This window comes from Coregonus clupeaformis, chromosome 7 (genome assembly GCF_020615455.1).
Source record: "Coregonus clupeaformis isolate EN_2021a chromosome 7, ASM2061545v1, whole genome shotgun sequence".
NCBI lineage: Eukaryota > Metazoa > Chordata > Actinopteri > Salmoniformes > Salmonidae > Coregonus > Coregonus clupeaformis.
In genome coordinates, this window is record NC_059198.1 from 73,121,505 (window position 1) to 73,147,058 (window position 25,554).

Sequence of the window (25,554 nt, forward strand, 5' to 3'; positions counted from 1 at the left end):
GGCATTAGAAAACCTCCCTGGTCTTTGTGGTTGAATCTGTGTTTGAAATTCACTGCTCGACTGAGGGACCTGACAGATAATTGTATGTGTGGGGTAAAGAGATGAGGTAGTCATAAAGAAATCATGCTAAACACTATCATTGCACACAGAGTGACTCCATGCAACTCATTATGTGACTTGTTAAGCACATTTTTACTCCTGACCTTATTTAGGCTTTCCATAACAAAGGGGTTGAATACTTATTGACTCAAGATATTTCAGCTTTTCATTTTTCATTAATTTGTAAAAGTTTCTAAAAACAGAATTCCACTTTGACACACTTCACTTTGTGTGGAAGGCCAGTGACACAAAATCTAAATTTAATCCATTTTAAATTCAGGCTGTAAAACAAAAAAATGTGGAAAAAGTCAAAGGGTGTGAATACTTTCTGAAGGCACTGTATATAATATGACACTTAACAGACGTTTGATGTTTTTTGGGGAAATACCGGTATGTTTGTGGTCAGTAGTTGTGGTCAGTAGTTGTGGTCAGTAGTTTTGTGGTCAGTAGTTGTGGTCGATAATTGTGTGGTTGTGGTCAGTAGTTGTGGTCAGTAGTTGTGGTCAGTAGTTGTGTAGTTGTGGTCAGTAGTTGTGGTCAGTGGTTGTGTGGTTGTAGTCAGTAGTTGTGTAGTTGTGGTCAGTTGTTGTGTGGTTGTGGTCAGTATTTGTGGTCAGTAGTTGTGTGGTTGTGGTCAGTAGTTGTGGTCAGTAGTTGTGGTCAATAGTTGTGTGGTTGTGGCGAGTAGTTGTGGTCAGTAGTTGTGGTTGTGGTCAGTAGTTGTGGTCAGTAGTTGTGTGGTTGTGGTCAGTAGTTGTGTGGTTGTGGTCAGTAGTTGTGGTCAGTAGTTGTGTGGTTGTAGTCAGTAGTTGTGGTCAGTAGTTGTGTGGATGTGGTCAGTAGTTGTGGTCAGTAGTTGTGGTCAGTAGTTGTGGTCAGTCGTTGTGTGGTTGTGGTCAGTAGTTGTGGTCAGTCGTTGTGTAATTGTGGTCAGTAGTTGTGTGGTTGTGGTCAGTAGTTGTGTGGTTGTAGTCAGTAGTTGTGGTCAGTAGTTGTGTGGATGTGGTCAGTAGTTGTGGTCAGTCGTTGTGTATTTGTGGTTGTGTTGCAGGTTCTTTGGGCCCTACAGTATGGACGTGGTCACCAGCACAGCCTTCAGTGTGGACATTGACTCTCTGAACAACCCTTCAGACCCCTTCGTCTCCAACGTCAAGAAGATGCTCAAGTTTGACCTGTTCAACCCACTGTTCCTTCTAGTCGGTGAGACCACACACACACACACACAAACACACACACAAACACACACACAAACACACACACACACACACACACACACACACACACACAGAAGCAAAGTTGTACTTTTTAATCATATAAAGTGATACTCCTTTTATAAAAGTTTCTCTTCTCCTCCCTCCTTCTCCAGCGTTGTTCCCTTCACGGGTCCTATCTTGGAGAAGATGAAGTTTTCTTTCTTCCCGACTGCAGTGACGGACTTCTTTTACGCTTCGCTGGCTAAGATCAAATCTGGACGCGGCACTGGGAACACAACTGTAAATGTTTTATATTTGTATTGAAATATTCTGAATTTATATATTGAACAAAAATATAAACGCAACATGCAAAAATGTCAACGGTTTTACTGAGTTACAGTTCATATAAGGAAATCAGTCAATTGAAATAAATAAATTAGGCCCTAATCTATGGATTTCACATGAATGGGCAGGGGCTCAGCTATGTGTTGGCCTGAGAGGGCATAGGTCCACCCAGTGGGGAGCCATGCCCAGCCAATGATAATGAGTTTTTCCCCACAAAAGGGCTTTATTACAGACAGAAATACTCCTCAGTTTCATCAGCTGTCCGGGTGGCTGGTCTCAGTCGATCCCGCAGGTGGAGATCCTGGGCTGGTGTGGTTACACGTGGTCTGCGGTTGTAAGGCCAGTTGGACGTACTGTCAATTTCTCTAAAACAACGTTGGAGGCGGTTTATGGTAGAGAAATTAACATTCAATTCTCTGGCAACAGCTCTGGTGGACATTCCTCCAGTCAGCATGCCAATTGCATGCTCCCTCAAAACTTGAGACATCTGTGGCATTGTGTGGTGTGACAAAACAGCACATTTTAGAGTGGCCTTTTATTGTCCCCAGCACAAGGTGCACCTGTGTAATGATCATGCTGTTTAATCAGCTTATTGATATGCCACCTGTCAGGTGGATGGATTATCTTGGCAAAGGAGAAATTCTCACTAACAGGGATGTGAACAATATTGTGTAGAAAAGCTTTTTCTGTGTATGGAACATTTCTGGGATCTTTTATTTCAGCTCATGAAACAGTAGTTTACATGAAACATGGGACCAACACTTCACATGTTGCATTTACAGTTGAAGTCGGAAGTGTACATACACTTAGGTTGGAGTCATTAGAACTCGTTTTTCAACCACTCCACAAATGTCATGTTAACAAACTATAGTTGTTGCATGACACAAGTCATTTTTCCAACAGTTGTTTACAGACAGAGTATTTCACTTATAATTCACTGTATCATAATTCCAGTGGGTCAGAAGTTTACATACACTAAGTTGACTGTGCCTTTAAACAGCTTGGAAAATTCTGAAAAATGATGTCATGGCTTTAGAAGCTTCTGATAGGCTAATGGACATCATTTGAGTCAATTGGAGGTGTACCTGTGGATGTATTTCAAGGCCTACCTTCAAACTCAGTGCCTCTTTGCTTGACATCATGGGAAAATCCAAAGAAATCAGTCAAGACCTCAGAAAAAAATTTTTGGACCTCCACAAGTCTGGTTCATCCTTGGGAGCAATTTCCAAATGCCTGAAGTTACCACGTTCATCTGTACAAACAATAGTACGCAAGTATAAACACCATGGGACCACGCAGCCGTCATTCCGCTCAGGAAGGGAGACGTTCTGTCTCCTAGAGATCAACGTACTTTGGTGCGAAAAGTGCAAATCAATCCCAGAACAACAGCAAAGGACCTTGTGAAGATGCTGGAGGAAACAAGTACAAAAGTATCTATATCCACAGTAAAACGAGTCCTATATCGACATAACCTGAAAGGCCGCTCAGCAAGGAAGAAGCCACTGCTCCAAAACCGCCATAAAAAAGCCAGACTACGGTTTGCAACTGCACATGGGGGACAAAGATCGTACTTTTTGGAGAAATGTCCTCTGGTCTGATGAAACAAAAAATAGAACAGTTTGGCCATAATGACCATCGTTATGTTTTGAGGAAAAGGGGGTAAGCTTGCAAAAGCCGAAGAACACCATCCCAACTGTGAAGCACGGGGGTGGCAGCATCATGCTGTGGGGGTGCTTTGCTGCAGGAGGGACTGGTGCACTTCACAAAATAGATGGCATCATGAGGAAGGAAAATTATGTGGATATATTGAAGCAATATCTCAAGACATCAGTCAGGAAGTTAAAAGCTTGGTCGGCAAATGGTCTTCCAAATGGACAATGTCCCCAAGCATACTTCCAAAGTTGTGGCAAAATGGCTTAAGGACAACAAAGTCAAGGTATTGGAGTGTCCATCACAAAGCCCTGACCTCAATCCTATAGAAAATGTGTGGGCAGAACTGAAAAAGCGTGTTAAGAGCAAGGAGGGCTATAAACCCTGACTCCGTTACACCAGCTCTGTCAGGGAGGAATGTGGGGCCAAAATTCACCCAATTTATTGTGGGAAGCTTGTGGAAGGCTACCCGAAACGTTTGACCCAAGTTAAACAATTTAAAGGCAATGCTACCAAATACTTATTGAGTGTATGTAAACTTCTGACTCACTGGGAATGTGAGGAAAGAAATAAAGCTGAAATAAATCATTCTCTACTATTATTCTGACATTTCACATTCTTAAAATAAAGTGGTGATCCTAATTGACCCAAGACAAAGGAATTTTTACTTGGATTAAATGTCGGGAATTGTGAAATACTGAGTTTAAATGTATTTGGCTAAGGTGCATGTAAACTTCCAACTTCAACTGTATATCTTTACTCAGTATATATTATGTTTAGGAAACCTATGTTACTATTAGTAATGGGCACCAATAAGTCCATATCAATTTCAGTTGCATTTTACTTTTTATATCGCAATGTAAAAACACTATTATTGGGACCCAAATATCTACATTCATATTTCTTTTAATATTTTGATTCCACATTATTGCAACATTTACATATTTTGGTCAGTTAGACAGCAGATATCCAGTAGAATCTGTTTGTGTTTGTTGTGATTGGACCAGATCCAGTAGAATCTGTTTGTGTTTGTTGTGATTGGACCAGATCCAGTAGAATCTGTTTGTGTTGGTTGTGAATGGACCAGATCCAGTAGAATCTGTTTGTGTTGGTTGTGATTTGACCAGATCCAGTAGAATCTAGTTGTGTTTGCTGTGATTGGACCAGATCCAGTAGAATATGTTTGTGTTGATTGTGATTGGATGGATTTTACATCATTTATTTCTGCTTCCAGAGTCGGGTGGATTTCTTACAGCTGATGATCGACTCTCAGAAAGGCAGCGACACAAAGACAGGAGAGGAACAGACTAAAGGTACCTGCCAAACACACACCTGGAAACTACTGTTACAAACACACACCTGTTAACTACTGTTACAAACACACACCTGTAAACTACTGTTACAAACACACACCTGTTAACTACTGCTACAAACACACACCTGTTAACTACTGTTACAAACACACACCTGTTAACTACTGTTACAAACACACACCTGTTAACTACTGTTACAAACACACACCTGTAAACTACTGCTACAAACACACACCTGGAAACTACTGTTACAAACACACACCTGTAAACTACTGTTACAAACACACACCTGGAAACTACCGTTACAAACACACACCTGGAAACTACTGTTACAAACACACACCTGTTAACTACTGTTACAAACACACACCTGTTAACTACTGTTACAAACACACACCTGTTAACTACTACAAACACACACCTGGAAACTACTGTCACAAACACACACCTGAAACTACCGTTACAAACACACACCTGTTAACTACTGTTACAAACACACACCTGTTAACTACTGCTAGAAACACACACCTGGAAACTACTGTTACAAACACACACCTGGAAACTACTGTTACAAACACACACCTGGAAACTACTGTTACAAACACACACCTGTAAACTACTGTTACAAACACACACCTGGAAACTACTGTTACAAACACACACCTGTTAACTACTGCTACAAACACACACCTGTAAACTACTGTTACAAACACACACCTGTTAACTACTGCTAGAAACACACACCTGTTAACTACTGTTACAAACACACACCTGGAAACTACCGTTACAAACACACACCTGTAAACTACTGTTACAAACACACACCTGTAAACTACTGCTACAAACACACACCTGGAAACTACTGTTACAAACACACACCTGTAAACTACTGTTACAAACACACACCTGTAAACTACTGTTACAAACACACACCTGTTAACTACTGTTACAAACACACACCTGGAAACTACTGTTACAAACACACACCTGTTAACTACTGTTACAAACACACACCTGTTAACTACTGTTACAAACACACACCTGTTAACTACTGTTACAAACACACACCTGGAAACTACAGCTACAAACACACACCTGTTAACTACTGTTACAAACACACACCTGTTAATTACTGTTACAAACACACACCTGGAAACTACCGTTACAAACACACACATGTAAACTACTTTACAAACACACACCTGTAAACTTCTGTTACAAACACACACCTGTTAACTACTTTACAAACACACACCTGTTAACTACTTTACAAACACACACCTGTAAACTACTGCTACAAACACACACCTGTAAACTATTAGAAACACACACCTGTAAACTACTGTTACAAACACACACCTGTAAACTACTGTTACAAACACACACCTGTTAACTACTGTTACAAACACACACCTGTTAACTACTGTTACAAACACACACCTGTAAACTACTGTTACAAACACACACCTGTTAACTACTGTTACAAACACACACCTGTAAACTACTGTTACAAACACACACCTGTTAACTACTGTTACAAACACACACCTGTAAACTACTGTTACAAACACACACCTGTAAACTACTGCTAGAAACACACACCTGTAAACTACCGTTACAAACACACACCTGTAAACTACCGTTACAAACACACACCTGTTAACTACTGTTACAAACACACACCTGTTAACTACTGTTACAAACACACACCTGTTAACTACTGTTACAAACACACACCTGTTAACTACTGTTACAAACACACACCTGTTAACTACTGTTACAAAGCAACACACCTGTAAACTACTGTTACAAACACACACCTGTTAACTACTGTTACAAACACACACCTGTTAACTACTGTTACAAACACACACCTGTAAACTACTGTTACAAACACACACCTGTAAACTACTGTTACAAACACACACCTGTAAACTACTGTTACAAACACACACCTGTAAACTACTGCTACAAACACACACCTGTTAACTACTGTTACAAACACACACCTGTAAACCCTCTCTCTCTCTCTCTCTCTCTCTCTCTCTCTCTCTCTCTCTCTCTCTCTCTCTCTCTCTCTCTCTCTCTCTCTCTCTCTCTCTCTCTCTCTCCCCCTCTCTCTCCTCTCTCTCTCTCTCTCTCTCTCTCTCTCTCTCTCTCTCTCTCTCTCTCTCTCTCTCTCTCTCTCTCTCTCTCTCTCTCTCCCCTCTCTCTCTTCTTCCCTCTCTCTCCCTCTCTCTCTCTCTCTTCATCTCTCTCTCCCCCTCTCTCTCTCTCTCCCTCTCTCTCCCCCTCTCTCTCTCTCCCTCTCTCCCCCCCTCCCTCTCTCACTCTCTCTCACTCTCTCTCCACAGGACTGACTGATCATGAGATCTTGTCTCAGGCCATGATCTTTATCTTTGCTGGCTACGAGACCAGCAGCAGTACGATGAGTTTCCTGGCCTATAACATAGCTACCAACCCACATGTCATGACCAAACTACAGGAGGAGATAGATACTGTGTTCCCCAACAAGGTAACCCCCACACCATGACCAAACTGCAGGAGGATTTAGATACTGTGTTCCCCAACAAGGTAACCCCCACACCATGACCAAACTGCAGGAGGAGTTAGATACTGTGTTCCCCAACAAGGTAACCCCCACACCATGACCAAACTGCAGGAGGAGTTAGATACTGTGTTCCCCAACAAGGTAACCCCCACACCATGACCAAACTGCAGGAGGAGTTAGATACTGTGTTCCCCAACAAGGTAACCCCACACCATGACCAAACTGCAGGAGGAAATAGATACTGTGTTCCCCAACAAGGTAACCCCACACCATGACCAAACTGCAGGAGGAGTTAGATACTGTGTTCCCCAACAAGGTAACCCCCACACCATGACCAAACCGCAGGAGGAGTTAGATACTGTGTTCCCCAACAAGGTAACCCCCACACCATGACCAAACCGCAGGAGGAGATAGATACTGTGTTCCCCAACAAGGTAACCCCACACCATGACCAAACTGCAGGAGGATTTAGATACTGTGTTCCCCATCAAAGTAACCCCCACACCATGACCAAACTGCAGGAGGAGATAGATACTGTGTTCCCCAACAAGGTAACCCCCACACCATGACCAAACTGCAGGAGGAAATAGATACTGTGTTCCCCAACAAGGTAACCCCCACACCATGACCAAACTGCAGGAGGAGATAGATACTGTGTTCCCCAACAAGGTAACCCCACACCATGACCAAACTGCAGGAGGAGATAGATACTGTGTTCCCCAACAAAGGTAACCCCACACCATGACCAAACTGCAGGAGGAGATAGATACTGTGTTCCCCATCAAAGTAACCCCCACACCATGACCAAACTGCAGGAGGGGAGATAGATACTGTTTTCCCCATCAAAGTAACCCCCACACCATGACCAAACTGCAGGAGGAGATAGATACTGTGTTCCCCCATCAAAGTAACCCGGTGTCAGATGTGGTGAGGTACTGATGTAAACTACCGGTCAAAAGTTTTATAATACCTACTCATTCAAGGGTTTTTCTTTATTTTTACTATTTTCTACATTGTAGAATAATAGTGAAGACATCAAAACTATGAAATAACACATATGGAATCTTGTAGTAACCAAGAAAATGTTAAACAAATCTAAATATATTTTATATTTGAGATTCTTCAAATAGCCACCCTTTGCCTTGATGACAGCATTGCACACTCTTGGCATTCTCTCAACCAGCATCATGAGGTAGTAACCTGGAATGCATTTCAATTAACAGGTGTGCCTTCTTAAAAGTTAATTTGTGGAATTTCTTTCCTTCTTAAGCCAATCAGTTGTGTTGTGACAAGATAGGGGGGTATACAGAAGATAGCCCTATTTGGTAAAAGACCAAGTCCCTATTATGGCAAGAACAGCTCAAATAAGCAAAAAGAAACTACAGTCCATCATTACTTTAAGACATGAAGGTCAGTCAATACGGAACATTTCAAGAACTTTGAAAGTTTCTTCAAGTGCAGTCGCAAAAACCATCAAGCGCTATTTGAAATTCTTCAAATAGCCACCCTTTGCCTTTATGGCAGCTTTGCACACTCTTGGCATTCTCTCAACCAGCGTCACCTGGAATGCTTTTCCAACAGTCTTGAAGGAGTTCCCACATATGCTGAGCACTTGTTGGCTGCTTTTCCCTTCACTCTGCGGTATGACTCATCCCAAACCATCTCAATTTGGTTGAGGTCCGGGGATTGTGGGAGGCCAGGTCATCTGATGCAGCACTCCATCACTCTCCTTCTTGGTCAAATAGCCCTTACACAGCCTGGAGTGTGTGTTGGGTCTTGTCCTGTTGAAAAACAAATGATAGTCCCACTAAGCCCAAAACAGATGGGATGGCGTATCGCTGCAGAATGCTGCGGTAGCCATGCTGGTTAAGTGTTCTTTGAATTCTAAATAAATCACAGACAGTGTCACCAGCAAAGCACCATCACACCTCCTCCTCCATGCTTTATGGTGGGAAATACACATCGCGTCTCACAAAGAGACGCCGTTTGGATCCAAAATCTCAAATTTGGACTCGAGACCAAAGGGACAAATTTACACCGGTCTAATTTCCATTGCTCGTGTTTCTTGGCCCAAGCAAGTCTCTTCTTCTTATTGGTGTCCTTTAGTAGTGTTTTCTTGGCAGCAATTCGACCATGAAGGCCTGATTCACACAGTCTCCTCTGAACAGTTGATGTTGAGATGTGTCTGTTACTTGAAATCTGTGAAGCATTTATTTAGGTTGCAATTTCTGAGGCTAGTAACTCTAATGAACTTATCCTCTGCAGCAGAGGTAACTCTGGGTCTTCCATTCCTGTGGCGGTCCTCATGAGAGCCAGTTTCATCATAGCGCTTCATGGGTTTCTGCAACTGCACTTGAAGAAACTTTCAAAGTTCTTGAAATGTTCCGTATTGACTGACCTTCATGTCTTAAAGTAATGATGGACTGTAGTTTCTTTTTGCTTATTTGAGCTGTTCTTGCCATAATAGGGACTTGGTCTTTTACCAAATAGGGCTATCTTCTGTATACCCCCCTATCTTGTCACAACACAACTGATTGGCTTAATAAGAAGGAAAGAAATTCCACAAATTAACTTTTAAGAAGGCACACCTGTTAATTGAAATGCATTCCAGGTGACTACCACATGAAGATGGTTGAGAGAATGCCAAGAGTGTGCAGTGCTGTCATCAAGACAAAGGGTGGCTATTTGAAGAATCTCAAATATAAAATATATTTGGATTTGTTTAACACTTTTTTGGTTACTACATGATTCCATATGTGTTATTTCATAGTTTTGATGTCTTCACTATTATTCTACAATGTAGAAAATAGTAAAAATAAAGAAACACCCTTGAATGAGTAGGTGTTCTAAAACTTTTGACCGGTACTGTATGTGTAACCCCGGTGCCAGATGTGTTGAGGTACTGATGTGTGTGTAACCCGGTGCCAGATGTGGTGAGGTACTGATGTTTGTGTAACCCCGGTTCAGGCTCCTATCCAGTACGAAGCTCTGATGCAGATGGACTATCTGGACAGTGTGTTGAACGAGTCTCTGAGACTGTACCCCATCGCCGCCCGACTGGAGAGGGTCGCCAAGAAGACGGTGGAGATCAACGGCATCATCATCCCCAAAGACTGCGTTATCCTGGTTCCCACATGGACACTCCATCGTGACCCAGAGATCTGGTCCGACCCTGAGGAGTTCAAACCAGAGAGGTACTGGACCACACTGTAACCACAGCACAACCAAAGCACAACCACAATACAACCACAGCACTACCACAATTCAACAATAACACAACCACAGCACAACCACAATTCAACCATATCACAACCACAGCACAACCACAACACAAGCACTACTTTACCACAACACAAGGATAAACACACTGCTGCAATGTAACCACAACTACAGTGCATCATTATACTGCAGTGAAATGTGTTGTGTCTGAACCACAACCACAATTCAACTACAATACAATGTGTAATGTGACTGAATCACAACCACAAATCAACTACAATACAATGTGTAATGTGACTGAACTACAACCACAAATCAACTACAATACAATGTGTAATGTGACTGAACCACAACCACAAATCAACTACAATGTAATATGTCTGAACCACAACCACAAATCAACTACAATGTAATGTGTCTGAACCACAACCACAAATCAACTACAATACAATGTGTAATGTGACTGAACCACAACCACAAATCAACTACAATACAATGTGTAATGTGACTGAACCACAACCACAAATCAACTACAATACAATGTGTAATGTGACTGAACCACAACCACAAATCAACTACAATCCAATGTGTAATGTGTCTGCCCTCTCCCTGTCCAGGTTCAGTAAGGAGAACAAGGAGTCTATTGACCCGTACACGTACATGCCGTTGGGCGGGGCCCAGGAACTGTATTCGGGATGCTTTCGCCCTGATCATGATCAAACTGGCCATGGTCGAGATCCTCCAGAGTTTCACATTCTCCGTCTGCATCGAGACCGAGGTGAGACGCTCACCTGAGCAGACGGAATATGACATCATCAAATATCAGTATCATTCATAGAGTTGGATAGAGGCTGCAATTACCGCAGCACTTGTTTTTAACATGGTCACCACCTTTTTTAACATGGTCACTACCTGTTTTAACATGGACCTGTTTTAGCATGGTCACCACCTGTTTTAACATGGTCACCACCTGTTTTAACATGGTCACCACCTGTTTTAACATGGTCACCACCTGTTTTAACATGGTCACCACCTGTTTTAACATGGTCACCACCTGTTTTAACATGGTCACCACCTGTTTTAACATGGTCACCACCTGTTTTAACATGGACCTGTTTTAACATGGACCTGTTTTAGCATGGTCACCACCTGTTTTAACATGGTCACCACCTGTTTTAACATGATCACCACCTGTTTTATCATGTTCACCACCTGTTTTAACATGGTCACCACCTGTTTTAACATGGTCACCAATTGTTTAATATGGTCAGCACCTGTTTTAACATGGACCTGTTTTAGCATGGTAACCACCTGTTTTAATATGGACCTGTTTTAGCATGGTCACCACCTGTTTTAACATGGTCACTACCTGTTTTAACATGGTCACTACCTGTTTTAACATGGTCACCACCTGTTTTGACATGGTCACCACTTGTTTTAACATGGTCACCACCTGTTTTAACATGGTCAGCACCTGTTTTAGCATGGTCACCACCTGTTTTAACATGGTCACCACCTGTTTTAACATGGTCAGCGCCTGTTTTAGCATGGTCACCGCCTGTTTTAACATGGTCACCGCCTGTTTTAGCATGGTCACCACCTGTTTTGACATGGTCACCACCTGTTTTAACATGGTCACCACCTGTTTTAATATGGACCTGTTTTAACATGGACCTGTTTTAACATGATCACCACCTGTTTTATCATGTACACCACCTGTTTTAACATGGTCACCTTCTGTTTTAACATGGTCACCACTTGTTTTAACATGGTCAGCACCTGTTTTAACATGGACCTGTTTTAGCATGGTAACCACCTGTTTTAACATGGACCTGTTTTAGCATGGTCACCACCTGTTTTAACATGGTCACCACCTGTTTTAACATGGTCAACACCTGTTTTAACATGGTCACTACCTGTTTTAACATGGTCACCACCTGTTTTAACATGGTCACCACCTGTTTTAACATGGTCACCACCTGTTTTAACATGGTCACCACTTGTTTTAACATGGTCACCACCTGTTTTAACATGGTCAGCACCTGTTTTAGCATGGTCACCACCTGTTTTAACATGGTCACCACCTGTTTTAAACATGGTCAGCGCCTGTTTTAGCATGGTCAGTGCCATTGTTGCAAAAAAGGAAGAATCTCAATTGTCTTTCCTTGATTCCTCGCATTCTCTATCCCCGCCTCCTCCTCAAAACCATTTGGATGAGAATGAATGCGAGGAATCAAGGAAATGAAATTTAGATTCTCCCTAGTCCTGTATTCAACTCTATGTTGACACTTCACACATAAAGACACTGGGGGGCGCTCTAGATCTGTGGTTAGGTTACTGTCTAATGGTTCAGGTTAGGACTATTCTTAGATCAGTGGTTAGGTTAGTGTGTAATGGTTCAGGTTAGTACTGGGTCAGGGGAATCTGGTCCTAGATCAGTGCTTAGGTTAGTATCTAATGGTTCAGGTTAGTACTGGGTCAGGGAATCTGGTCCTAGATCAGTGGTTAGATTAGTGTGTAATGGTTCAGGTTAGGACTGGGGCAGGAGAATCAGGGGAATCTGGTCCTAGATCAGTGGTTAGATTAGTGTGTAATGGTTCAGGTTAGGACTGGGGCAGGGGAATCTGGTCCTAGATCAGTGGTTAGGTTAGTGTCTAATGGTTCCTGTTAGTACAGGGGGCTCTGGGATCTAATCCTAGAATTGTGGTTAAGGCTGGGGAGGGTTATGTAACAGGAGTTATCAGATGAGATTCTACCTGACCTGACAGGACGTCCAAAGATCAACACAACACACACAGCGCACACGCCCACACACACACACACAGCATTGTCCAACCAGTGAGTTGGAGATCATTGACACATAATTATAGGTATGGGTGGTCCCCGTTAACCTGGCGTTACAAGGCCCATGCTCTACCAACTGAGCTACAAAGGACCACAGTATTAAACCTTGTCCTGGACTAAAACACACTTTCAATGGACATTATCCCATAATGCAAGTTGTTGAATCCAGGGCCCGTATTCACAAAGCGTCTCATGGTTGGAGATTGACATCCAGGGTTATATAATTTATTACGTTTCTTTGGACAGGGACAAGGTGAAACAAAAGTCTCAGAAGTGATGCGTTGCACCAGATTTAGCTAACAGCTCATTTACATCTGCAGTCCCCTGAAATAAATAGATATATGCTATGTCATGTTACATTTACGTCATTTAGCAGACGCTCTTATCCAGAGCGACTTACAGTTAGTGAGTGCATACATTATTTATAATTTTTCATACCCCGCCATGGGAATCGAACCCACAACCCCTGGCGTTGCAAACGCCATGCTCTATCAACTGCGCTACATCCCTGCCGGCCATTCCCTCCCCTACCCTGGACGACGCTGGCCCAATTGTGCGCCGCCACCATGGGTCTCCTGGTCGTGTCCGGCTACGACAGAGCCTGGATTCTAACCAGGATCTCTAGTGGCACAGCTAGCACTGCAATGCAGTGCCTTAGACCACTGCGCCACTCGGGAGACACAATCATGTTTTGTCATGTCATGTTATTCTCTATAGTTCCTGTTGGAGATGGACAACCACGGTTCTGTTCTGTTCTGTTATTCTCTATAGATCCTGTTGGAGATGGACAACCAGGGTTATAGTCTGTTCTGTTATTCTCTATAGATCCTGTTGGAGATGGACAAACAGGGTTATGTTCTGTTCTGTTATTCTCTATAGATCCTGTTGGATATGGACAACCAGGGTTCTGTTCTGTTCTGTTCTGTTATTCTCTATAGATCCTGTTGGAGATGGACAACCAGGGTTAGTTCTGTTCTGTTATTCTCTATAGATCCTGTTGGAGATGGACAACCAGAATTATGTTATGTTCTGTTATTCTCTATAGATCCTGTTGGAGATGGACAACCAGGGTTATGTTCTGTTCTGTTATTCTCTATAGATCCTGTTGGAGATGGACAACCAGGGTTATGTTCTGTTCTGTTATTCTCTATAGATCCTGTTGGATATGGACAACCAGGGTTATGTTCTGTTCTGTCATGTTATTCTCTATAGATCCTGTTGGAGATGGACAACCAGGGTTATGTTCTGTTCTGTCATGTTATTCTCTATATATCCTGTTGGAGATGAACAACCAGGGTTCTGTTCTGTTCTGTTATTCTCTATAGATCCTGTTGGATATGGACAACCAGGGTTATGTTATGTTCTGTTATTCTCTATAGATCCTGTTGGATATGGACAACCAGGGTTATGTTATGTTCTGTTATTCTCTATAGATCCTGTTGGAGATGGACAACCAGAGATCTGTTCTGTTCTGTTATTCTCTATTGATCCTGTTGGAGATGGACAACTAGGGTTAGGTTCTGTTCTGTCATGTTATTCTCTATAGATCCTGTTGGAGATGGAAAACCAGGGTTCTGTTCTGTTCTGTTCTGTTATTCTCTATAGATCCTGTTGGAGATGGACAACCAAGGTTATGTTCTGTTTTGTTATTCTCTATAGATCCTGTTGGAGATGGACAGCCAGGGTTATGTTCTGTCATGCAATTCTCTATAGATCCTGTTGGAGATGGACAACCAGGGTTATTTTCTGTTCTGTTATTCTCTATAGATCCTGTTGGATATAGACAACCTGGGTCATGTTCTGTTCTGTTCTGTTATTCTCTATAGATCCTGTTGGAGATGGACAACCAGGGTTACGTTCTGTTCTGTTCTGTTATTCTCTATAGATCCTGTTGGATATGGACAACCAGGGTTATGTTATGTTCTGTTATTCTCTATAGATCCTGTTGGAGATGGACAACCAGAGATCTGTTCTGTTCTGTTATTCTCTATAGATCCTGTTGGAGATGGACAACTAGGGTTAGGTTCTGTTCTGTCATGTTATTCTCTATAGATCCTGTTGGATTATGGACAACCAGGGTTCTGTTCTGTTCTGTTCTGTTATTCTCTATGGATCCTGTTGGAGATGGACAACCAGGGTTCTGTTCTGTTCTGTTCTGTTCTGTTATTCTCTATAGATCCTGTTGGATATGGACAACCAGGGTTATGTTCTGTTCTTTTATTCTCTATAGATCCTGTTGGAGATGGACAACCAGGGTTATATTCTGTTCTGTTCTGTTATTCTCTATAGATCCTGTTGGAGATGGACAACCAAGGTTATGTTCTGTTTTGTTATTCTCTATAGATCCTGTTGGAGATGGACAGCCAGGGTTATGTTCTGTCATGTTATTCTCTATAGATCCTGTTGGATATGGACAACCAGGGTTATGTTCTGTTCTGTTCTGTTATTCTCTATAGATCCTGTTGGAGATGGACAACCAGGGTTATGTTCTGTTCTGTTATTCTCATAGATCCTCTGTTGGACATGGACAACCAGGGTTCTGTTCTGTTCTGTTATTCTCTATAGATCCTGTTGGATATAGACAACCAGGGTTACGTTCTGTTCTGTTCTGTTATTCTCATAGATCCTGTTGGAGATGGACAACCAGGGTTACGTTCTGTTCTGTTCTGTTATTCTCTATAGATCCTGTTGGATATGGACAACCAGGGTTATGTTATGTTCTGTTATTCTCTATAGATCCTGTTGGAGATGGACAACCAGAGATCTGTTCTGTTATTCTCTATAGATCCTGTTGGAGATGGACAACTAGGGTTAGGTTCTGTTCTGTCATGTTATTCTCTATAGATCCTGTTGGAGATGGACAACCAGGGTTATGTTCTGTTCTGTTCTGTTATTCTCTATGGATCCTGTTGGAGATGGACAAACCAGGGTTCTGTTCTGTTCTGTTCTGTTATTCTCTATAGATCCTGTTGGATATGGACAACCAGGGTTCTGTTCTGTTCTGTTATTCTCTATAGATCCTGTTGGAGATGGACAACCAGGGTTATATTCTGTTCTGTTCTGTTATTCTCTATAGATCCTGTTGGAGATGGACAACCAAGGTTATGTTCTGTTTTGTTATTCTCTATAGATCCTGTTGGAGATGGACAGCCAGGGGTTATGTTCTGTCATGTTATTCTCTATAGATCCTGTTGGATATGGACAACCAGGGTTATGTTCTGTTCTGTTCTGTTATTCTCTATAGATCCTGTTGGAGATGGACAACCAGGGTTATGTTCTGTTCTGTTATTCTCTATAGATCCTGTTGAAGATGGACAACCAGGGTTCTGTTCTGTTCTGTTATTCTCTATTGATCCTGTTGGATATAGACAACCAGGGTTACGTTCTGTTCTGTTCTGTTATTCTCTATAGATCCTGTTGGATATGGACAACCAGGGTTATGTTATGTTCTGTTATTCTCTATAGATCCTGTTGGAGATGGACAACTAGGGTTAGGTTCTGTTCTGTCATGTAATTCTCTATAGATCCTGTTGGAGATGGACAACCAGGGTTATTTTCTGTTCTGTTATTCTCTATAGATCCTGTTGGATATAGACAACCTGGGTCATGTTCTGTTCTGTTCTGTTATTCTCTATAGATCCTGTTGGAGATGGACAACCAGGGTTATGTTATGTTCTGTTATTCTCTATAGATCCTGTTGGAGATGGACAACCAGAGATCTGTTCTGTTCTGTTATTCTCTATAGATCCTGTTGGAGATGGACAACTAGGGTTAGGTTCTGTTCTGTCATGTTATTCTCTATAGATCCTGTTGGATATGGACAACCAGGGTTATGTTCTGTTCTGTTCTGTTATTCTCTATGGATCCTGTTGGAGATGGACAACCCAGGGTTCTGTTCTGTTCTGTTCTGTTATTCTCTATAGATCCTGTTGGATATGGACAACCAGGGTTATGTTCTGTTCTGTTATTCTCTATAGATCCTGTTGGAGATGGACAACCAGGGTTATATTCTGTTCTGTTCTGTTATTCTCTATAGATCCTGTTGGAGATGGACAACCAAGGTTATGTTCTGTTTTGTTATTCTCTATAGATCCTGTTGGAGATGGACAACCAGGGTTATGTTCTGTCATGTTATTCTCTATAGATCCTGTTGGAGATGGACAACCAGGGTTATGTTCTGTTCTGTCATGTTATTCTCTATAGATCCTGTTGGAGATGGACAACCAGGGTTATGTTCTGTTCTGTTATTCTCTATAGATCCTGTTGGATATGGACAACCAGGGTTATGTTCTGTTCTGTCATGTTATTCTCTATAGATCCTGTTGGAGATGGACAACCAGGGTTATGTTCTGTTCTGTCATGTTATTCTCTATATATCCTGTTGGAGATGAACAACCAGGGTTCTGTTCTGTTCTAATATTCTCTATAGATCCTGTTGGATATGGACATCCAGGGTTATGTTATGTTCTGTTATTCTCTATAGATCCTGTTGGAGATGGATGACCAGGGTTATGTTCTGTTCTGTTAATCTCTATAGATCCTGATGGAGATGGACAACCAGAGATCTGTTCTGTTCTGTTATTCTCTATTGATCCTGTTGGAGATGGACAACTAGGGTTAGGTTCTGTTCTGTCATGTTATTCTCTATAGATCCTGTTGGATATGGACAACCAGGGTTATGTTCTGTTCTGTTCTGTTATTCTCTATAGATCCTGTTGGAGATGGACAACCAAGGTTATGTTCTGTTTTGTTATTCTCTATAGATCCTGTTGGAGATGGACAGCCAGGGTTATGTTCTGTCATGTAATTCTCTATAGATCCTGTTGGAGATGGACAACCAGGGGTTATTTTCTGTTCTGTTATTCTCTATAGATCCTGTTGGATATAGACAACCTGGGTCATGTTCTGTTCTGTTCTGTTCTGTTATTCTCTATAGATCCTGTTGGATATGGACAACCAGGGTTATGTTATGTTCTGTTATTCTCTATAGATCCTGTTGGAGATGGACAACCAGGGTTATGTTATGTTCTGTTATTCTCTATAGATCCTGTTGGAGATGGACAACCAGAGATCTGTTCTGTTCTGTTCTGTTATTCTCTATAGATCCTGTTGGATATGGACAACCAGGGTTATGTTCTGTTCTGTTCTGTTATTCTCTATAGATCCCATTGGAGATGGACAACCAAGGGTTATATTCTGTTCTGTTCTGTTATTCTCTATAAATCCTGTTGGATATGGACAACCAGGGTTATGTTCTGTTATTCTCTATAGATCCTGTTGGAGATGGACAACCAGGGTTATATTCTGTTCTGTTCTGTTATTCTCTATAGATCCTGTTGGAGATGGACAACCAAGGTTATGTTCTGTTTTGTTATTCTCTATAGATCCTGTTGGAGATGGACAGCCAGGGTTATGTTCTGTCATGTTATTCTCTATAGATCCTGTTGGATATGGACAACCAGGGTTATGTTCTGTTCTGTTCTGTTATTCTCTATAGATCCTGTTGGAGATGGACAAACCAGGGTTATGTTCTGTTCTGTTATTCTCTATAGATCCTGTTGGAGATGGACAACCAGGTTCTGTTCTGTTCTGTTATTCTCTATAGATCCTGTTGGATATAGACAACCTGGGTCATGTTCTGTTCTGTTCTGTTATTCTCTATAGATCCTGTTGGAGATGGACAACCAGGGTTACGTTCTGTTCTGTTATTCTCTATAGATCCTGTTGGATATGGACAACCAGGGTTATGTTATGTTCTGTTATTCTCTATAGATCCTGTTGGAGATGGACAACTAGGGTTAGGTTCTGTTCTGTCATGTAATTCTCTATAGATCCTGTTGGAGATGGACAACCAGGGTTATTTTCTGTTCTGTTATTCTCTATAGATCCTGTTGGATATAGACAACCTGGGTCATGTTCTGTTCTGTTCTGTTATTCTCTATAGATCCTGTTGGAGATGGACAACCAGGGTTATGTTCTGTTCTGTTCTGTTATTCTCTATAGATCCTGTTGGATATGGACAACCAGGGTTATGTTATGTTCTGTTATTCTCTATAGATCCTGTTGGAGATGGACAACCAGAGATCTGTTCTGTTCTGTTATTCTCTATAGATCCTGTTGGAGATGGACAACTAGGGTTAGGTTCTGTTCTGTCATGTTATTCTCTATAGATCCTGTTGGATATGGACAACCAGGGTTATGTTCTGTTCTGTTCTGTTATTCTCTATGGATCCTGTTGGAGATGGACAACCAGGGTTCTGTTCTGTTCTGTTCTGTTATTCTCTATAGATCCTGTTGGATATGGACAACCAGGGTTATGTTCTGTTCTGTTATTCTCTATAGATCCTGTTGGAGATGGACAACCAGGGTTATGTTCTGTTTTGTTATTCTCTATAGATCCTGTTGGAGATGGACAGCCAGGGTTATGTTCTGTCATGTTATTCTCTATAGATCCTGTTGGATATGGACAACCAGGGTTATGTTCTGTTCTGTTCTGTTATTCTCTATAGATCCTGTTGGAGATGGACAACCAGGGTTATGTTCTGTTCTGTTATTCTCTATAGATCCTGTTGGAGATGGACAACCAGGGTTATGTTCTGTTCTGTTATTCTCTATAGATCCTGTTGGAGATGGACAACCAGGGTTCTGTTCTGTTCTGTTATTCTCTATAGATCCTGTTGGATATAGACAACCTGGGTCATGTTCTGTTCTGTTCTGTTATTCTCTATAGATCCTGTTGGAGATGGACAACCAGGGTTACGTTCTGTTCTGTTCTGTTATTCTCTATAGATCCTGTTGGATATGGACAACCAGGGTTATATTCTGTTCTGTTCTGTTATTCTCTATAGATCCTGTTGGAGATGGACAACCAAGGTTATGTTCTGTTTTGTTATTCTCTATAGATCCTGTTGGAGATGGACAGCCAGGGTTATGTTCTGTCATGTTATTCTCTATAGATCCTGTTGGATATGGACAACCAGGGTTATGTTCTGTTCTGTTCTGTTATTCTCTATAGATCCTGTTGGAGATGGACAACCAGGGTTATGTTCTGTTCTGTTATTCTCTATAGATCCCGTTGGAGATGGACAACCAGGGTTCTGTTCTGTTCTGTTATTCTCTATAGATCCTGTTGGATATAGACAACCTGGGTCGTGTTCTGTTCTGTTCTGTTATTCTCTATAGATCCTGTTGGAGATGGACAACCAGGGGTTACGTTCTGTTCTGTTCTGTTATTCTCTATAGATCCTGTTGGATATGGACAACCAGGGTTATGTTATGTTCTGTTATTCTCTATAGATCCTGTTGGAGATGGACAACTAGGGTTAGGTTCTGTTCTGTCATGTTATTCTCTATAGATCCTGTTGGATTTTTTTATTATTTTTATTTTTTCACCTTTATTTAACCAGGTAAACCAGTTGAGAACAAGTTCTCATTTACAACTGCGACCTGGCCAAGATAAAGCAAAGCAGTGCGATAAAAACAACAACACAGAGTTACATATGGGGAAAGCAAAACAAAGTCAAAAAAATACAACAGAAATACATATATATACAGTGTGTGCAATTTTAGCAAGTTATGGAGGTAAGGCAATAAAATAGGCTATAGTGCAAAATAATTACAATTAGTATTAACACTGGAATGATAGATGTGCAAGAGATGATGTGCAAATAGAGATACTGGGGTACAAATGAGCAAAATAAATAACAATATAGGGGATGAGGTAGTTGGGCGGGCTAATTTCAGATGGGCTGTGTACAGGTGCAGTGATCGGTAAGGTGCTCTGACAACTGATGCTTAAAGTTAGTGAGGGAGATAAGTGTCTCCAGCTTCAGAGATTTTTGCAATTTGTTCCAGTCATTGGCAGCAGAGAACTGGAAGGAATTCGGCCAAAGGAGGTGTTGGCTCGGGGATGACCAGTGAGATATACCCGCTGGAGCGCAGACTATGGGTGGGTGTTGCTATGGTGACCAATGAGCTAAGATATGGCAGGGATTTGCCTAGCAGTGATTTATAGATGGCCTGGAGCCAGTGGGTTTGGCGACGAATATGTAGTGAGGACCAGCCAACAAGAGCGTACAGGTCACAGTGGTGGGTATTATATGGGGCTTTGGAGACAAAACGGATGGCACTGTGATAGACTACATCCAATTTGCTGAGTAGAGTGTTGGAGGCTATTTTGTAAATGACATCGTCGAAGTCAAGGATCGGTAGGATAGTCAGTTTTACGAGGGCATGTTTGGCAGCATGAGTGAAGGAGGCTTTGTTGCGAAATAGGAAACCGATTCTAGATTTAACTTTGGATTGGATATTCTTAATGTGAGTCTGGAAGGAGAGTTTACAGTCTAACCAGACACCTAGATATTTGTAGTTGTCCACATACTCTAGGTCAGACCCGTCAGTGTAGTGATTCTAGTCGGGTGGGCGGGTGCAAGCAGCGTTCGGTTGAAGAGCATGCATTTAGTTTTACTAGTGTTTAAGAGCAGTTGGAGGCTACTGAAGGAGTGTTGTATGGAATTGAAGCTCGTTTGGAGGTTTGTTAACACAGTGTCCAATGAAGGGCCAGATGTATACAAAATGGTGTCGTCTGCGTAGAGGTGGATCTGAGAGTCACCAGCAGCAGAGCGACGTCATTGATATACACAGAGAAAAGAGTCGGCCCAAGAATTGAACCCTGTGGCACCCCCATAGAGACTGCCATAGGTCCAGACAACAGGCCCTCCGATTTGACACATTGAACTCTATCTGAGAAGTAGTTGGTGAACCAGGAGAGGCAGTCATTTGAGAAACCAAGGCTATTTAGTCTGCCAATAAGAATGCGGTGGTTGACAGATTGAAAGCCTTGGCCAGGTCAATGAAAACGGCTGCACAGTACTGTCTATTATCGATCGCGGTTATAATATCGTTTAGGACCTTGAGCGTGGCTGAAGTGCACCCATGACCAGCTCGGAAACCGGATTGCATAGCGAGAAGGTACGGTGGGATTCGGAATGGTCGGTGATCTGTTTGTTGACTTGACTTTCAAAAACTTTTGAAAGGCAGGGCAGGATGGATATGGGTCTGTAACAGTTTGGATCTAGAGTGTCACCCCCTTTGAAGAGGGGGATGACCATGGCAGCTTTCCAATCTCTGGGGATCTCAGACGTTACGAAAGAGAGGTTGAACAGGCTAGTAATAAGGGTTGCGACAATTTTGGTGCTGGTTTTAGAAAGAAAGGGTCCAGATTGTCTAGCCCAGATGATTTGTAGGGTCCAGATTTTGCAGCTCTTTTAGAACATCAGCTGTCTGGATTTGTGTGAAGGAGAAGCGGGGGGGCATGGGCAAGTTGCAGCGGAGGGTGCAGAGCTGGTGGCCGGGTAGTGGTAGCCAGGTGGAAAGCATGGCCAGCCGTAGCAAAATGCTTGTTGAAATTCGCGATTATTGTAGATTTATCGGTGGTGATAGTGTTTCCTAGCCTCAGTGCAGTGGGCAGCTGGGAGAAAGTGCTCTTATTTTCCATGGACTTTACAGTGATATAGACAACCAGGGTTATGTTCTGTTCTGTTATTCTCTATAGATCCTGTTGGAGATGGACAACCAAGGTTATGTTCTGTTTCGTTATTCTCTATAGATCCTGTTGGAGATGGACAACCAGGGTTATGTTCTGTTCTGTTATTCTCTATAGATCCTGTTGGATATGGACAACCAGGGTTATAGTTCTGTTCTGTTCTGTTATTCTCTATGGATCCTGTTGGAGATGGACAACCAGGGGTTATGTTCTATTCTGTTCTGTTATTCTCTATATATCCTGTTGGAGATGGACAACCAGGGTTATGTTCTGTTCTGTTCTGTTATTCTCTATAGATCCTGTTGGAGATGGACAACCAGGGTTATGTTATGTTCTGTTCTGTTATTCTCTATAGATCCTGTTGGATATAGACAACCAGGGTTATGTTCTGTTCTGTTATTCTCTATAGATCCTGTTGGAGATGGACAACCAGGGTTCTGTTCTGTTCTGTTCTGTTATTCTCTATAGATCCTGTTGGAGATGGACAACCAGGGTTAGTTCTGTTCTGTTATTCTCTTATAGATCCTGTTGGAGATGGACAACCAGGGTTATGTTCTGTTCTGTTATTCTCTATAGATCCTGTTGGATATAGACAACCTGGGTCATGTTCTGTTCTGTTCTGTTATTCTCTATAGATCCTGTTGGAGATGGACAACCAGGGTTATGTTCTGTTCTGTTATTCTCTATAGATCCTGTTGGAGATGGACAACCAGGGTTCTGTTCTGTTCTGTTCTGTTATTCTCTATAGATCCTGTTGGAGATGGACAACCAGGGTTAGTTCTGTTCTGTTATTCTCTATAGATCCTGTTGGAGATGGACAACCAGGGTTATGTTCTGTTCTGTTATTCTCTATAGATCCTGTTGGATATAGACAACCTGGGTCATGTTCTGTTCTGTTCTGTTATTCTCTATAGATCCTGTTGGAGATGGACAACCAGGGTTATGTTCTGTTCTGTTATTCTCTATAGATCCTGTTGGATATAGACAACCTGGGTCATGTTCTGTTCTGTTCTGTTATTCTCTATAGATCCTGTTGGATATAGACAACCAGGGTTATGTTCTGTTCTGTTATTCTCTATAGATCCTGTTGGAGATGGACAACCAGGGTTATGTTCTGTTCTGTTATTCTCTATAGATCCTGTTGGATATGGACAACCAGGGTTATGTTCTGTTCTGTTCTGTTATTCTCTATAGATCCTGTTGGATATAGACAACCTGGGTCATGTTCTGTTCTGTTCTGTTATTCTCTATAGATCCTGTTGGATATAGACAACCAGGGTTAAGTTCTGTTTTGTTATTCTCCATAGATCCCGTTGGAGATGGATATCCAGGGTCTGCTGATGCCCAAACGACCAATCAAACTGAGGCTGGAGCCCCGTAGCAACACCCCTAGCAACACCACCTCCACCTCTCTCAAGAGTCCAAAAACATGACCAAATGCAGGAGTACCCTACCAAACCCTACCCTACCCTGGATTACCCTACCATCTATCTATCTATCTATCTATCTGTCTAACATAGGAGTCCTATCTATCAATCTATCAATCTATCAATCTATCAATCAATCAATCAATCAATCAATCAATCAATCAATCAATCAATCAATCAATCAATCAATCAATCAATCAATCAATCAATCAATCAATCAATCAATCAATCAATCAATCCCTACCTACCTACCTACCACTCACCTACCTACCTACCTACCTACCCACTACTCACCTACCTACCTACCTACCTACCTCCTACCTACCTACTCCACCTACCTACCTACCTACCTACCTACCTACCTACCTACCTGTCACACTATCTATCTATACTGAACAAAAATAGAAACGCAACAATTTCAAAGATCCATGGCAGATGTCATGTGTGGATCCTGCACACTACTGGCTGGAGGCTAGGATTCTCCTAGAATTTAGAACTCTAACTGGTGTTCTCTAGAACTCTACTCTCATTTTGTTCCTCTGGGTGTTCTGCTGTGCAGTCTTTCCAAAATAGAATCTTTACCGTCTGTTGAAATGATCGCTGCAGCTGCTTTGTTTTAAACTTTAATAATCACAAACCAATAAAAATCATCCCACTAAAGAACGAGGTCGTCTGTGTATTTATTAACATTCATAAATCAAAACATAAGACACAAACACATAATCATGAGAACAATCAATACATATATTGGTTGATTGATGTTATTTATCAAGACATATTTCTAAATTCATATAGCTAGGATCCACTCTCCACACTTTCCATTTCTCTTGTATTTCTGCGTTTATAAACACAGTGCAGAGAATCTCTGGTCATGAAGTTTACCTCCTTCACACAGAGAACAGTTCACCTTCATTTCGCAATTCAAAACAAACAGTCGGAGATAGCAGCGACCAAACAAGTGATCAGATCAAATTAAAAAACATTTCTCAATCTGGCCCGGAACCAATGCCATAAGTCAAGCACTTGTTGTCTGTTCCTGTGACCGAGTACTAACCCTCTCCCTTACAAGGGCATACTCTGTTTAGGCAATGCAAATAGTCTGGGTAGCCACGATTAGCTGTTCAGGAGTCTTATGGCTTGGGGGTAGAAGCTGTTAAGAAGCCTTTTGGACCTAGACTTGGCGCTCCGGTACCGCTTGCCGTGCGTTAGCAGAGAGAACAGTCTATGACTAGGGTGGCTGGAGTCTTTGACAATTTTTAGGGCCTTCCACTGACACCGCCTGGTATAGAGGTCCTGGATGGCAGGAAGCTTGGCCCCAGCGATGTACTGGGCCGTACGCACTACCCTCTGTAGTGCCTTGCGGTCTGAG

General features: G+C 41.9%; 1 pseudogene; it reads left to right on the forward strand.

Annotated features, from left to right (window-relative positions):
* Positions 1 to 491: 491 nt before the first annotated feature.
* LOC123491294 lies at positions 492 to 24,291 on the forward strand (annotated as a pseudogene).
* Positions 24,292 to 25,554: the final 1,263 nt, after the last annotated feature.